The following is a 14,389-nucleotide window of genomic DNA, read 5'->3' on the forward strand; positions in this document are numbered from 1 at the left end:
CTGCGCCGGCCATTAAAATAGAAATCCAGCTATCTGAAAGCTCCACGTGTATTTTTTGTGTCACCATTACCTTCAAAATGATATATACTGATACAGCTCAGAAATTGAGGAAGCAGAAGTGCTGCGTCATCTTGCTTGCGTCAGAAAGGAACTGAAGTTCCGGATGCCGTCTGATACGCCGTCTTTCCTGCCACTAAGTGCTTAAGTCATCCAGGAAGAGATGTGCCTGGCAGCGCAACAGCGCAAATTTCTGAGGTTCCTTTCCGGCTTGATGGAAGGGCCACGTATGCGTCCGTCTTCCGTCACGCCTCTGCGTACGATGTCAATGCCGCGACTCCAGCAGTGCTCCCGCCGAACTCCCCTCGTGGCCACGCTCCGTCTGCTTACCGGCGCTCTCGAAAGAGGTGTGTGGTGTGCCGCGGATCGTCATACCCTCTGCTATCACTGTGGCGAGGCGAGTCACCTCTATAGGGCGTGCCCATACCGCCGCCTGGGCCTGCGTGGTTTCGCACCGACGAGCCGTGCACACAGAACGGGGAACAACTACATGAGATGGCATCTCACCTGTCGTCACGCCAGAACCACTTCACGTCAGGCTTATCGGGAGGCTCAATCCCCGTCGCCGAGGCGCTACCGTTCTACAAGCCCTCGTCAAGCCGCAGGTTATTCCGGAAGCCGTTCTCCCAGTGCACGCCGGGAAAAGTGTTCAAGCGGCCTCTGGCGGCAAGGCCGCTGATGTCGGGACCTGTGAAAATCCTCCTACGCCACTACCACGCCGCGATATTTATCTGGGAGCGAGTAGGGACAGTAATCGACGCGCTACCTCCAATTTTTGCGTTGCAATTGATGGAGTCGACGTGACCGCTTTGCTGGATACTGGCGCCGATTATTCCGTCATTTGACCCTTGCTCTATAAGTGAAGAAAGTTTTGACGCAGCGGTTGGGACCTACATTTCGCACTGCTGGGGGTCATCTGTGCACAGCTTGTGTCGATATTGTTTGAGGACGTCGGCGAATTTGTAGTCCTCCGTGAGTGTTCGAAGGACTTGATCCTCGGTCTCGTGTTTCTGCAGACGAACGGCGTTGTCATTGACTTGCACGAAGCACTGGTCACGTTCTCGACGAAACGGGACATGGTGCGCGCTGAACACAGACGATTCACGCTTTAACGACTATGGCGTAGCTGCAGACACCTTATTTCATTCTGTTTGTCCCCCGGAGACACAAAGCAACCAGGGAGTATAAAGCTAAAATATTGCTACGGACGCTGGGAAGATGACGAAGTGTTTTTGAAACGAATACAACGCTGAGGTATGCGCTTGTATGCCGTGCGACTACCCAAGCCGTCGATCCTTTCCCTAGCAGATTACCTCTGCTGTTTCTAGCCGCCACGTAGCATTTGGTGGAGGTTCGGGTTCGTCACCGTCATCCTGGTCCCTGGAGCATCTCCGCCTTCTGCTCGCCGTCGTCGTTGGCCGATAGTACCTGGACTCTGCCGCCGGCTCAACAAAAGCTTGAACTGACCAGAACTGACCAGCCGCTTTCCCCCGCCCCGTCCCCAGCCCCGACCACAAGACACCACGACCAGGACCAGACGCAGTATGACCCGACGACGACCCGAACCAAGACGGCACCGCCGCCCAAGCTGTGTGCCGGGTCCTCAAAACTTGCTCTTCAGCTGTGGGCGAACGACAGCTGGACCTGAAGCTCCAGGGACAATCGTTCATCAGGTCATCTCGTTCATCTTGGTTGCAAGCCTTGCATCTTCTTCTATCCTTTCAGATCATGGTCATTGCCACCTCACCATTCAGAATTCAAGCAATCGATCTGGACGATCGCTCGGAGGACCAGGGTCATGCTACGAAGACGAAAAAGAGGGCAATGGCGTGGGACGGAGCGCTCGCGCTAGGCCCGCAGCCATTAAACCATACTATCATCTGTCATCATGTTGTCCTTTTCCTAGGCTTGCCACCTCGTAACATTTGGTGGAAGTTGCTAAATTCGATTCCCGACCCCAAGCTGGCTCTCCGCCGTGGCCGCCGTCTCGCCACCATGTCTGCCGAATCCGCTCCATCTCCCTCTCCGTCAGCAACGCTAGCCGCGTCGTGGGCCAGCACTGCAAACCGGGCACGTTCTGCGGGACAGACGACGTTGATGTTCGGCTGGCTGGCCCTTTACGAACGCGTCAGCACGCACAACAGGTGCGGTGTGATGATGATGCTCGCTAATGTGATATTTTACCTGACCGGCACTGCGAGAGTGTGGTTCGAAACCCACGAAGATGACTTGACCTCATGGGAAATCTGTAAGCAGAAGCTCCGCGATCTCGGCGGGAAACCCATCGGCCGCCAACTCGCCGCACAGAAGGCTCTCGCGTCGCGCGCCGAAACTTCTTCCGAGCCTTACATAGTCTACATACCGGATGACCTTGTGCCGCAAAGGTGCTAAAAACATGTCCCAGGTAGAAAGAGCCGGCCACATACTGAAAGGCATTGCCGACGATGCCTTTAATCTACTTCTCTGCAAAGGCTGTTCTACAGTCGCTTCTGTTCTTGAGGTATGCCTTCGTTTCGAGGAAGCCAAACACCGGCACATTTCTCACCGTTTGGACCGTCTGCCGACCACTGCTGCTAGCTCCTCATGTGATGACGTGCGAACACTGCAGCAGCCTTCCGACCCGGCTAACAACCCGCATCGTGCGCAGCGAACTGGAGGCGATGACGCCTGCTGTTTCTTCTCTGCAACTGCCAGACAACACCTCGGCACTCATCCAGGACGTCGTTCGCCAGGAGGCTGGGAACATGGCCGTCCCTTCTGCTCGTGTCGTGGACAAAGTTCATGCCAGCCCGGGCCCTCGAGTCAGTGCTGCTGCCACTTCCAGTCGCAGCTTCTTGTCTCGGTAGCGCTACCCCAATCCTGACGAATGGCGTATGCCTGATCATCGGCCGATCTGTTTTACCTGCTCACGCGTCTAGCACCGCGGGCCGTAGTCGCTGCAGCGGTCGACGAAGGAGTAGGGGCGAGGTGGCGGCGACAAACTCACCACGTACCGATCCACTGCGTGAGGAGCCCGCTCCGCAAGCTCGCAGATCCGGCCGCTCACCTTCCCCATTAGCCCGCCGCTCCGATTACTACAAGGAGGAGCACCGGCGCTACCCGGCCCCTTGTAAGGGTCTGGATCGCGCTGACGAGCGCTTCCTCATCAAAATTCTTATTGACACTTCCTGTGCCCGGCGTTCCTTAAACATTTCAATACATCCTTTGATGGCACGTGCCAGTTCTGTGGAGAGGTGGCTGACACCTTTCACATGGTTTGGGCGTGCCAATCAAACCCATCTATCCCCCCCAACCCCACCAGAGAGGACTGGGAGGCGGCCCTGCTCGGCTGTCAGGACCTAAAGAGCCAAAAGGCCTTGGTTCAACGGACGCGGGCGGCGTTGCTTGCCAATGGGGCACCGGAATAGGGGCTCCACCTAGTATTGTAAGGGAAAGGGCCAATAGGGTCCTACCCCAATCATCTTTCTTTAAAAATTTGATTGCCCATAAATGTTTTTCACCACCACCACCACCTGTTCTCCTTACACTCGCCACAACCCTTCTTCCCCCCCCCCCCCCGCCACTTCTCGGAAAACTGCCGATGAAGCCCACGGAGGTGACGCTACATCATTGACCCGGCCTGCAAATCCTCTCTTGACCCCCGCTTCCCAACGTAATCTCTTGAATGTTCTCGTGGATGGTGTCCCGGTCCTCGCCCTCATTGATACTGCCACCCAAGTATCTGTCCTGAGCTCTTCTTTGCATCGCCGTCTCAAGAAAGTTAACGCCCGCCGCCATGTTCACGGTTCGCGGTGCCGATGGGAGCGCCGCTGCTGTGACTGCAATGTGTACTGCGAAGGTCAGGATTGCCGGACGTGATATACCCGTTCTGTTCACCGTCCTGACCTGGTGCCCTCAGGACTTGATCCTTGGCCTTGACTTTTTAACCACCCATTCAGCTCTTATAGACTGTTCCTCAGGCCTTCTTCGATTGGATGAGTCCCTATGCTATGACGACTGCACCACTTCACCTTACGATCAATCCACACTGAGTTTGCTCGTCTCCCGCCACAAGCTAATTCTAAAGCTCTTCACAGCCTCTTGTCCTCCTACACCGATATTTTTTACTTTGGGGACCGTCCTTTGGATCAAACCTCTGTTGTAAGCCACCGCATTAGCACCGGCGAGGCCCACCCTTTTCACAGACGGCACTATAGGGTCTCTCTTTCTGAGCGCCGTGTTATTAAGGCAGAGATGAACAAGATGTTGGCCCGCAACATCATCGAGCCTTCGAGTAGTTCTTGGGCGTCCCCTGTCGTGCTCGTTGAAAAGAAAGATAAAACCTAGTGATTCTGCGTCGATTACCGCCACCTGAATACCGTCACAAAGAAAGACGTCTACGCCTCGTCGGACATTTTGGAGACTCCCGGACGTACGACAGCGTGCGGCGCCGCTTCTTTTGGCCAGGTCTATACCGTTCTGGAAACGCCGTACTCTCCTGACTCCCTTGTGTCGCTCTGGGTCCCTTCCCGCCGTGTGAACCTGTGTGAAAAACTGCTCCCGCGATATACAGGCCCTTATCGGGTCTTACGTCTAGTGACCGCGGGGACGCCCGAGATCACCCCGCTACATCCACCGTCCTCGGCAGCTGCACCCCGTACCGACATTATGCATGTTGTCCCGCCTCAAACCTTAACCTTACCACTCGCCGTCTCCGTAGCCGGTGCAGTGCGCACCGGGACGGTGCTTTCGGCGAGAGGGGGGTCTTGATACAGACGCTGGCAGTACAACGAAGTGTTTTTGAAACGAAGACGACGCTAAGGTGTGCGCTTGTGTGCTGTGCGACTATCCCAAGCTGTCGATCCTTTCCCTAGCAGATTACCTCTGCTGTTTCTAGCCGCCACGCAGCAATATCTTTTATGTCACTGTAGATTTTTAACATGCCTCGTCAGTTCCACTCCATTAGCTGATGCCTTTTGAGCATTTACAAACCTATGCTCCCGGTTTTTTTGGGGCCCGTGATTGGTATGTCTGATCTCTTTCTGTTCAAGCGAGTTGCGCCACCGCTGCTGCGGAGGCAGGCTGCTGTTTATATCGATCGCCTCGCAGGAGGTGCTGGATTTTCGCAGGCAACCCTAGGGGGTACGGATTTGTGGCTTCTCCCGGTGGGCGGAAGCCGTGTGGTCTGCCGGTTCAGATGCCAGCGAGCCTTTCTTTCGAGATGACAGGGCAGTCATCGCTGCACCTGTCAAGAGATGTGGATGGCCCTGCCTGGGCAGTGATCTGAAGTTGGAGTGGTGTGGTGCGGTGTATTTACACTGCCGCTAACTTTGGTGTCCCAGAGGCCCCTGCCAGGTGCACCTCTGGGATGCCAGTTGGGCCGGCATCGGAGTGCAGTACGGGTGGGGGAAGAGGCAGGCACTCAAGAATGGTGTACTGTGATCCCACTGTCACCAGACATCACTCGGATCCCCGGCGTGCGGCATCAACATATAACCAGGATGGAACTTTCTCGTGCCTCAGTGTAGGATATATTTTCGCGTACTTTCAGATCGATTATTTATTTACCTTTTTTTTGAAGACTTGAAAGTTTCGCGAGTAGGCTGTGTGTGGAACTGTGCAGTTTGCACAAATTTATGAGTTGCTTGGCACCTCTCTCTGTCATGCTCGCTTTCGACACATTTGGCACAGGTCTCCTTGCTCTACATGTCTTGCTGCCATGGCCCTACGTTTGGCATTCGAAAAGTCTCCTAGGGTTAGGGATGTATGGGCGCACTGGGCACTTGATGAGTGCAGTCCGGACTCAGGCAAGCGAGTGCTGCCGAATGTTAGGGCGATGTGACGTGTTTTTCTTTCTTCTCCTTTGCATCTTACAGTGATGCGGTGAAGGGATGTAACAACGCCTTGGTGTCGCAAGTTCTCGCGGAGCTCGTTGTCATTCTCTGCAATTAGCAACCGGTCATAAATTATTCCCTGAACGCTGTTATGGCTTCTGTGAGGTGTCACTGTAATTTCAAGGTCAGCAAGTTTCTATTGCGCGACTGCTTCCTGGACTTCACCTCTACAAGGATATCTCCCGAGGTCCGTTTTTTTCCTTCATATTCCTCGCCTAGGTTGGTCTCTAGCCACTGTTTCATCACGAACACTGGTTATGCGGTCACTGGAGCATTTTTCTCAACATCGTGCACTATCAGAAAGTGAAAGAAATTTAAGATTTCGCAGGTGAAACCGATTCCTTCGGTGAAGTACCGGTACCGGTTCCAATCGTTTTTTTTTGTTTAGAAAGGGTGGGGCGCCCCTCACCTGGTATGCCAATGGGGATACCGTTGGCCGGTGCTTGGACAAGTATTGGATCATGAGGGGTGTACGAGCGGTGAACATAAAAAATGCTATCAAATTGTGCGATTATAAAGGTTAGAAAATTGGCCACAGCCGTCACCATGTGCTTGAGTCGTTTTTGCAGCAGAAGGACAAAAGGGTGGCTGCTGATTTAAGGCCATAGTCTCGCAACGAGGCACATGGCAACAAAATTGTGGACAATTGTGCTATATTATGCAAACAAATCAACTGTTCTTGTAACGGATCGGTAGTGTACGCGGGGCCTTCGGAACCAGTAATTCTCCCTCAAAGCGAAGCGTCTCTTTTTTCGGAACGCGACCGCTCGCGAAAGCGCCGGGAATTACGGGTGTCCCCCCCACCCCGCGGTACCGGTTCACGCAAGTGCTGGCACGAATGTATATTTGTGTTTGTTTTTATTTTATTTTGTGGCGGAGAGAATGTTCGACTCCGCACGTCCTGGCACGACCGTGCGTTTGTGTTTGTGGAAAGGGCGTTTTGCCCTACGGGAGCTGGAGGGCTGGCGGCGGTGTGTGCTCTCGATTAGCCAATCATATGAAGAGTGTAGAATGATTGGGTGCTACTAAATGTGGGCCGGGCTTGAAAGTGGGGAAGCTTGGCGGACGGAAGAGACGACTCGATCGTATTCCCTTCTCGAAAGGGAGCCATCCCTTTTTCAAAAACTATATTTTTTCTTTTCTAGATGATCCGAAGCCAACAGTAATGACAAGCGCAGTTTTTTGTCCTTAGCGTCGTTTTATTTCCTGCCGTACACATTAGCGCGTTTGGAGCCAAGAAATAGAGTACGAATAGGAAGGTCTTTAAAACCGGGCTCCAGCGCCAGAAAATGAGTTCTGAGCTAAGGTGAGATGCTACGCATCTTCGGCTACACCGAGTAGGGGCCTCCCCTAGTGTTAGCCAGATCAACTTTTTTTTTGTTGTGTATCTCTTTGCCGTCTCGAGTGCCTGAACTTGTATGCAATGTAAATAGCTGTATATAAAACTGCAAGTATTTGCCTTACCCCTGCGTCTCAACTCATCACGAGAGCGTCTCTGATGGGGCACCCTTGGTGCAGAGATCAAGCTTCACCCTTCCAGTTGGAACAAACCGTCTCTGGCGGGGCACCTCTGGTGCAAGAAGGAAAGGAGACGAACCTGTGAAACTTTACTGGCGCAGTCGACGAGGATCCTGCGGCCATCGGAAGGCGGCGCAGGAAGAAGATTGAACGCAGGGAGAAAGGCGACGGTCAGGCAACAGCAGCGTTCGAAAAAGGACCTGCGGAGAGACAGCGGCAAGGGCCACGGCAGCGGACCAGCGACGCAATGCAGCCGGCCGGAAAAGAGAGCAGCAACTGGACCACCACCAGGAACAAGCGAGACGACAGCAACGGGCGTGACGCCATCGGCATCAAAGGGTGAGTCTCTTCTTGCTTCGTGCTGGCGTGAGCATTGCTGTCCAGTTAAGCTTGGGTGGGTGGCATGGATACGCGCTTCGCCCATTTAAACCCCGATAAGCAGAAAGCAAGGGAGATGGGCGACGCAGATGACACGGTGGTCGTCGGAAACGAGAGGAGCGAGGGGGAGACGCCGGAGATGCCACGGGTCGAGGAAAGAAATGGAAAAGTGCAGGACGACCTGCTGGTGTTAGAGAAGAAGTGTCAGCTGGCAAAGCTGGAACTTGAGCTTGCTCAGCTGAGACAGCGAGGAAGCGCTGGAGAGGACTCCAAGGTCGCTGAGAGGCATGCTAGCCACAGCGAGCTAAGGCATTACTCAAAATTGCTTGCGGGAATACTGCCAAAATTTCCAAGCGACGCAGAAGTGCCAGTGTGGTTCGAGGCAGCGGAGACCGCCCTAAATGCATATGAAGTGCCGAAAGAACGGTGGGGCCAAATTATTTTCCCGCTCGTTGCAGATAAAGTACACTTTCTGTCGACCCGCTTAGCGCCATCTCAGCACAGAGTCCACGAAGCCGGCAAATGCCTATAAAGCAGGGAACGGCAACGTCAAAGTTTGCCCGGGCAGGAACGGGACAAATGGCTCCAAGCGCGGCAGAGCAATTGGAGGCAGGTGCGTGGCCTTCACGTTGAAAGTCAACGCGTGGAGCAGTACGTTCCGTGCTGCAGTACGCCAAATCCCGTGTGGCAGAAGAGGCCGCACTGATATGATTACACTGGACAGGGGCTATGCTCCTTACGTAGCACGCGGTCCTTACTGGCGCGCCGACGAGAGCTTGCCCTTAGGGGCGTCGCATGGTCCAGGTTTTGGACCCATAGAAGATCAGGATGTTTTCGATCCTGGAGGGCAGCAACTTTTTAGTTATCGCCCCGCTGTGGCACCAGCCTAATGAGCCGAGTGGCAGCTGGGCGTTGATCGTGTCGATTGAGACACGTGGTGGCTCGACCGCACACAGGGACACTCGGTGCGACTAAGGAGGCTCACGTGGCCACTTAAAGACATCGTACGAGTGTTAGAGAACGCTCCAGTTGCGAGTGTCGATGTGTGTGTGTGCTCGATGGAGAGCAGGACGCGGGTGTGAATGCAAGTGAACTGGGTGCAACCCACCAACTTGGACGCCGTGTTATGGCGCACGCAGGCATGCCACTGTGTGTGAGTGCATTTTGCTTATGTTTTCTTGGCGCCCGTAAGCATTTTGCGTAATGTTGTGTTGGTTCCCGTGTGCATTTTGCTTTTGTTGGTGCCAGTGCTGGTGTAGCGGCGGTGTGTCACCCACAGGGTGGTTTTGTGACCCGTACCGATCCCTTCTTTGTTGTAATTCTAAAAGTGGCATTTCAGCCCTTTGTAGAATCTTGGGAAGGGCGTGTAAGGGATCGGTAGTGTACGCGGTGTCATCGGAACGCTGCTGGGGGCGCTAAAAGCGAAGCGCCTCCTTTCTTGGAACGCGACCGCTCGCAAACGCGCCGGGAACTACGGGTGTCCCCCCCCCCCGCCCCGCGGTGCCGATTCGCGCACGTGCTGGCAGGAATGTGTATTTGTGTTTGTTTTTATTTTTATTTTGTGGTGGAGAGCTTGATTTACCCTACGATAGTTGGAGGGCTGGCCATGCTCTCGATTAGCCAATCATATGAAGAGTGTAGAATGATTGGGTGCTACCAAATGTGGGCCGGGCCTTGAGGTCTTTAAAACCGGGCTCCAGCGCCAGAAAAACGGTTCTGAGCTAAGGTGAGATGCTACGCATCTTCGGCTACGCCGAGTAGGGGCCTCCCCTAGTGTTAGCCAGATCCGCTTTTTTTGTTGTGTATCTCTTTGCCGTCTCGAGTGCCTGAACTTGTATGCAATGTAAATAGCTGTATATAAAACTGCAAGTATTCGTCTTACCCTTGCGTCTCAACTCATCACGAGAGCGTCTCTGACGGGGCACCCCTGGTGCAGAGATCAAGCTTCAGCCTTCCAGTTGGAACAAACCGTCTCTGGCGGGGCACCTCTGGTGCAAGAAGGAAAGAAGAACCTGTGAAATTTTACTGTTCTCATCAGAAGAAGAAAGCTGACTAAAGAAAAAGGAGACTCGTGTAGGATGCCAGGAGGGCGTACGTAGTGTGCGACATTCCGATCTGGTGCGGTGCTGTTCACGCAAGTTAACACTTGACTTTCCAAACGAGTTAGCTGCAGCGCGAATGCTTATGAAAGAACACAAAACGAAAAAGGCGAACGAAAAAAAAAACCTGCTTCTGTCCGAACCGCAACACAGCGACACGGCACATAGCTGATAGAATAATCAACGACCTGCCGCGTTTCTTAAAGATTCAGGAGGTAAACTCCGGCTCAAAAAAGGACGCTTGCACTAAAGTCTATGCAAGTAACTAGGTGCATGATAAGTAGAAAGTAAAGGGCCTTTTTATTGTTACGGTGCATAGCCGCGATGCGACGAAGACGTTGTTTGGACGCTCGGCAGTTGACGACGACGAGGACGCTCATGCTTGATAACGTTATTTTCTACCTGGCGGGCACGGCGCGTGTCTGGTTTGAGATGCATGAGGAACACCTCACCTCCTGGGACAACTGCAAACAAAACCTTAGGAACTTATTTGGCAAGCCAATTGGACGCAAGCTGGGTGCTAAAAAAGACGCTGCTTCTCGAGCTAAGTCGTCTACGAAGTCATACCTCTCGTACATCCAGGACGTCTTCGCTCTGTGCCGAAAAGTAGACAGCGCCATGTCAAAGGCCGACAAGGTGGGCCACATCCTGAAGGGGATCGCTGATGGCGCATTGAACCTTCTTTTGTGCAAAGATTGTGCAACGGTCAACTCCGTCCTCCAGGTATGCCGGAGATTCGAGCTGGCAAAATGTGGTGTACTGATAGCGCATGCGCATGTTTTAAACACTGCATTTTCATGTATCGCTTATCAGCCACGCAAGCAGTCGTCGGCAGATCACATGTCCATCAAAGCCTGGCGTCCGACTGATACACAACACAAAACAACGCCGTATTGCTACTCGTTTTGACCGCCTTCCAAACACGGCGGCGACAACCTCCAGCAAAGCGAAGACCTGCCAACACTGCAACAGCCATCGCATCCCACCAATTTAACCAGAATTGTACGCAGAGAACTGGAAGCTATGGCTGCCGTCACGTTCGTCCATCAGCCGGCCGACCTTACGATTGCGCTGATACAGGCCGTCGATCGCCAGGAGTTTGCGAACGTGGGCCTCAATTCTGGCCTTCCGTCTGCGTCGGCCTGTTTGCCAAACATCGCTCTACAGTATTTGCCCAACTTCATGACGTTCCTACTGCAGGGCAGCTCGGCGTGTCACGCACTTACGACAGCGTGCGCAGGCAGTTCTTCTGGCCTGGCCTTTACCGTTCTGTCCGCGGCTATGCTGCTGCTTGCGATCAATGTCAGCGCCGGAAAACGCCCCCACTTCCACCCCGTGGCCAGCCCATCGACATCCCGACTGACCCATTTTTCTGTGTTGGTCTTGACCTGCTTGGTTCATTCTCCACATCAACTTCCGGGAACAAGTGGATTGCCGTTGCGACCGATTACACTACCTGGTACGCTATCACACGCGCTATCCCTACCAGCTGTGCCTCCGATGTCGCTGACTTTCTTCTCCATGACGTCCTACTTCATGACTCTCCTTGTCAACTGCCTACGGATCGCGGCCCCTGCTTTCTTTCTAAAGTGGTACACGACCTTCTGCGCTCATGCTATACGCGCCACAAGTTCACGACGGCCTACCCATCCTCAGACCAACGGCCTTTCTGAGCGCCTTAACCGCACCCTGACGAACGTGCTATGTATGTCTCAGACAACCATCGTGACTAGGACGTCACTTTACCTTTCGTGACATTGCCTACAATTCCACACGCCATGATACCATCAGCTACTCCTCCTTCTACCTGCTCTTGGGCCGCGCTCCGGTGCTACCCTTTGACAGCCTCCTGCCTCACGACCCTTCTACCAGCAGTTACGCTTGTGACGCCATTGCCCGTGCTGACGCCGCCCGCCAAATCGCTCGAGATCGTCTCGACGCTTCACAACTCGCTCAAAAACGACGCTACGACCTTCATCATCATGACGCTGACTCCCTGTTACTCCTTTGGCTCCCTGTGCGTCGTGTGGGCCTGTGTGAGAAGTTGCTGCCTCGTTACGTGGATCCTTCCCGCGTCTTGAGGCAACTGAGCAGTGTGACCTACGAAATCACGCCCCTGCACCCTCACACCCCTTGCGCGGCCTCCTCCACAGAGCTCGTGCACGTTGCCCGTCTTAAGCCCTACCATTCAAACCTACCACCATAGGACGCCCAGGGACTGTGCTTTCTTCTGCCCGGCGGAGGAAGGGGGGGGGTAGTGTTACGATGCATAGTCGCGATACGACGACGACGTTGTTTGGACGCTCGGCCTGTTGACGACGACGAGGACGTGGCAGTTAGTGCTGGGGTGATTTGGTTTGGTGTGCCTTCTGACTGCGGCCTGTCCCGTCTGCTGCTGGGCTAACCCCCCATAACAATATTGCCACGGACCTGGCTCGAGCTACCTGCGCACTAAGCTGTGACGAGGACGAAGCGGTCGCGTTCGCGTGAGGCGTGCTCGATCTGGCTCTGGTCTGGGCGATTAAAAACGTCGACCGTTGTACGTCCCCCTCTACATCTACGACTGTGCTCTGTCTGGCCTGTGACATCTGGTGGAGGTACTGGGTATTCTCCGCTGATGATCCATCCTTCCTCGGAGAGCCGAAGCGCAAGCCCGGTGCCTCTTGTGCGAACCCCCGTCCATCGTGTCAGCCGCAGGCTCCGCGGCTTGTCTCCGGAATTCGGACTCCTGCCTCAAGAGAGCGCACCCATGGCTATGCCCACGACAGCAAAATCAGACAGCGCCCCGTTCATTCCTGCTTCATTTGTGAGCCTGCAAAATCCCCGGATACCGAAGCACTTTCACGGCGGATACTCGGAGGACGGCCAAGACTGGCTTGACCAGTTGGAGCGCGTTGCGCGTTTCAACGGCTGGGACGACAGTGCTAAGATCGGGAACGCGTTGCGCGTTTCAACGGCTGGGACGACAGTGCTAAGATCGGGAACGCGTTGCGCGTTTCAACGGCTGGGACGACAGTGCTAAGATCCGGAACGTCTATTTCAGCTAAGAAGACGCCGCTCGGATCTGGTACGAAAACCGCGAGACGAGTATTCCGACCTGGAAGGACTTTCGTCGCCAGCTGTTGGAGACTTACACCAGCAGCGATCGCCGTGAACGGGCCGTGTGCTTTAATTTATTTTTTTGTTCGTTTTTTCTATAATTGTCTTCCTGCTTTTCCTGTTCGTCTTCTGCTTTGTACATACCCTCGCATCGGGACGATGCTCTTCTTTTTCGGGGGACTAATGCCACGGACCTGGCTCGAGCTACCTGCGCACTAAGCCGCGACGAGGACGAAGCGGTCGCGTTCGCGTGAGGCGTGCTCGAGCTGGCTCTGGTCTGGGCGATTAAAAACATCGGCCGTTCTGCGGTCCCCCTCTACGTCTACGACTGTGATCCGTCTGGCCTGTGACAATAAAGTAGGAAGGTGGACGCGTTTTTCAGGACCAGCATAGAAACTATCAGTACTTTCCCCGGAATTAATTTATCTGCGAACAGCGTTTTTGTTATTGCCACTACGTGTTTTTTGCAGACATGCACATTGCGAGGAACGTTCATAACGCAAACACAAAAACGATCAAAGAGCAGCACCCGCAAGCCAGGTGGTAAACAAACCTTTGAGTGCCTAATATTAGCATAACTCGGGTAACAAATGAAAAAAAGCAAGAAAATAAGCGTCAATCTCAATTATCGTAGCGACGAGCTTCATGCACATTTTCTTACAGAGCAGAATGAAAATTAACTCATGAGTTTCGCATATCCCAACGCCATACAAGGCGCGGATGCTTAGCAGAGCGCACAAGAGAACACAATGAATGCTGTTGCATCCCGTTACGGGGTTCAAAAATATCTCAGGGTCATCTCGAAGTCGCAGGCACTACACACAACCAAGGTACACTAACATGGAATGTAATTCGCACGCCGGTAAGTCTTCGATACACTGTTTCCAACATTCACGCTGAGTTAACGGCCGACGCCAACCGAGGGCGGTGGGCAGACGCCAGCGTGGGTTGGCTGGCTGGCTCAATCTCTTTTGACTACCGCACATATATTGTTTGTCTGCAAAGTGAACTGCTTGTGTCCTCACCAGAGAGGAGAGCAATGCACCAGAGCACTTATTTCACTTGATATCTTCTTCGTAGCCACTCACTCGTACACAACACCCCGGTCCTTCCCTCGGCGTGAAATAGGCCTATTGGCTGACCGCTTCGTCGCTTTCTGTGAGGAAGTTGACGCCGAAATTTTCAAACAGGTTGCCCCTAAAGATGAATTGGACACTTATATATCGATGTTAATTAGCAAAGTTTCAGTGGACAAAATTTTCGGGCATAAAAGGCATAAAATGTGAGAGTTGCGTACATGAAACGACTACGAGACTTCGAGCCGGACTGCTTCAGGAAGAACATGACGGACATAAGCAGCTCCCA

General features: G+C 53.6%; 1 protein-coding gene across 3 annotated transcripts in view; it reads right to left on the bottom strand.

Moving 5' to 3' along the window:
- Positions 1-14,389, bottom strand: part of LOC149360527 (uncharacterized) — a 343,557-nt gene that overhangs the window by 191,763 nt on the left and 137,405 nt on the right. Inside the window, exon 3 of one of the 3 annotated variants that reach the window (XM_089572380.1) lies at positions 1-14,389. This exon is cut by the window's right edge and continues 60,361 nt beyond it. The exons of the other annotated variants lie outside the window; for them this stretch is intronic. The gene's annotated coding sequence lies outside the window, so the exon portion shown is untranslated. 3 annotated transcript variants of the gene reach the window in all.

Source organism: Amblyomma mixtum, chromosome 2 (genome assembly GCF_055824585.1).
Source record: "Amblyomma mixtum isolate Tamu chromosome 2, ASM5582458v1, whole genome shotgun sequence".
Classification (NCBI taxonomy): Eukaryota; Metazoa; Arthropoda; class Arachnida; order Ixodida; family Ixodidae; genus Amblyomma; species Amblyomma mixtum.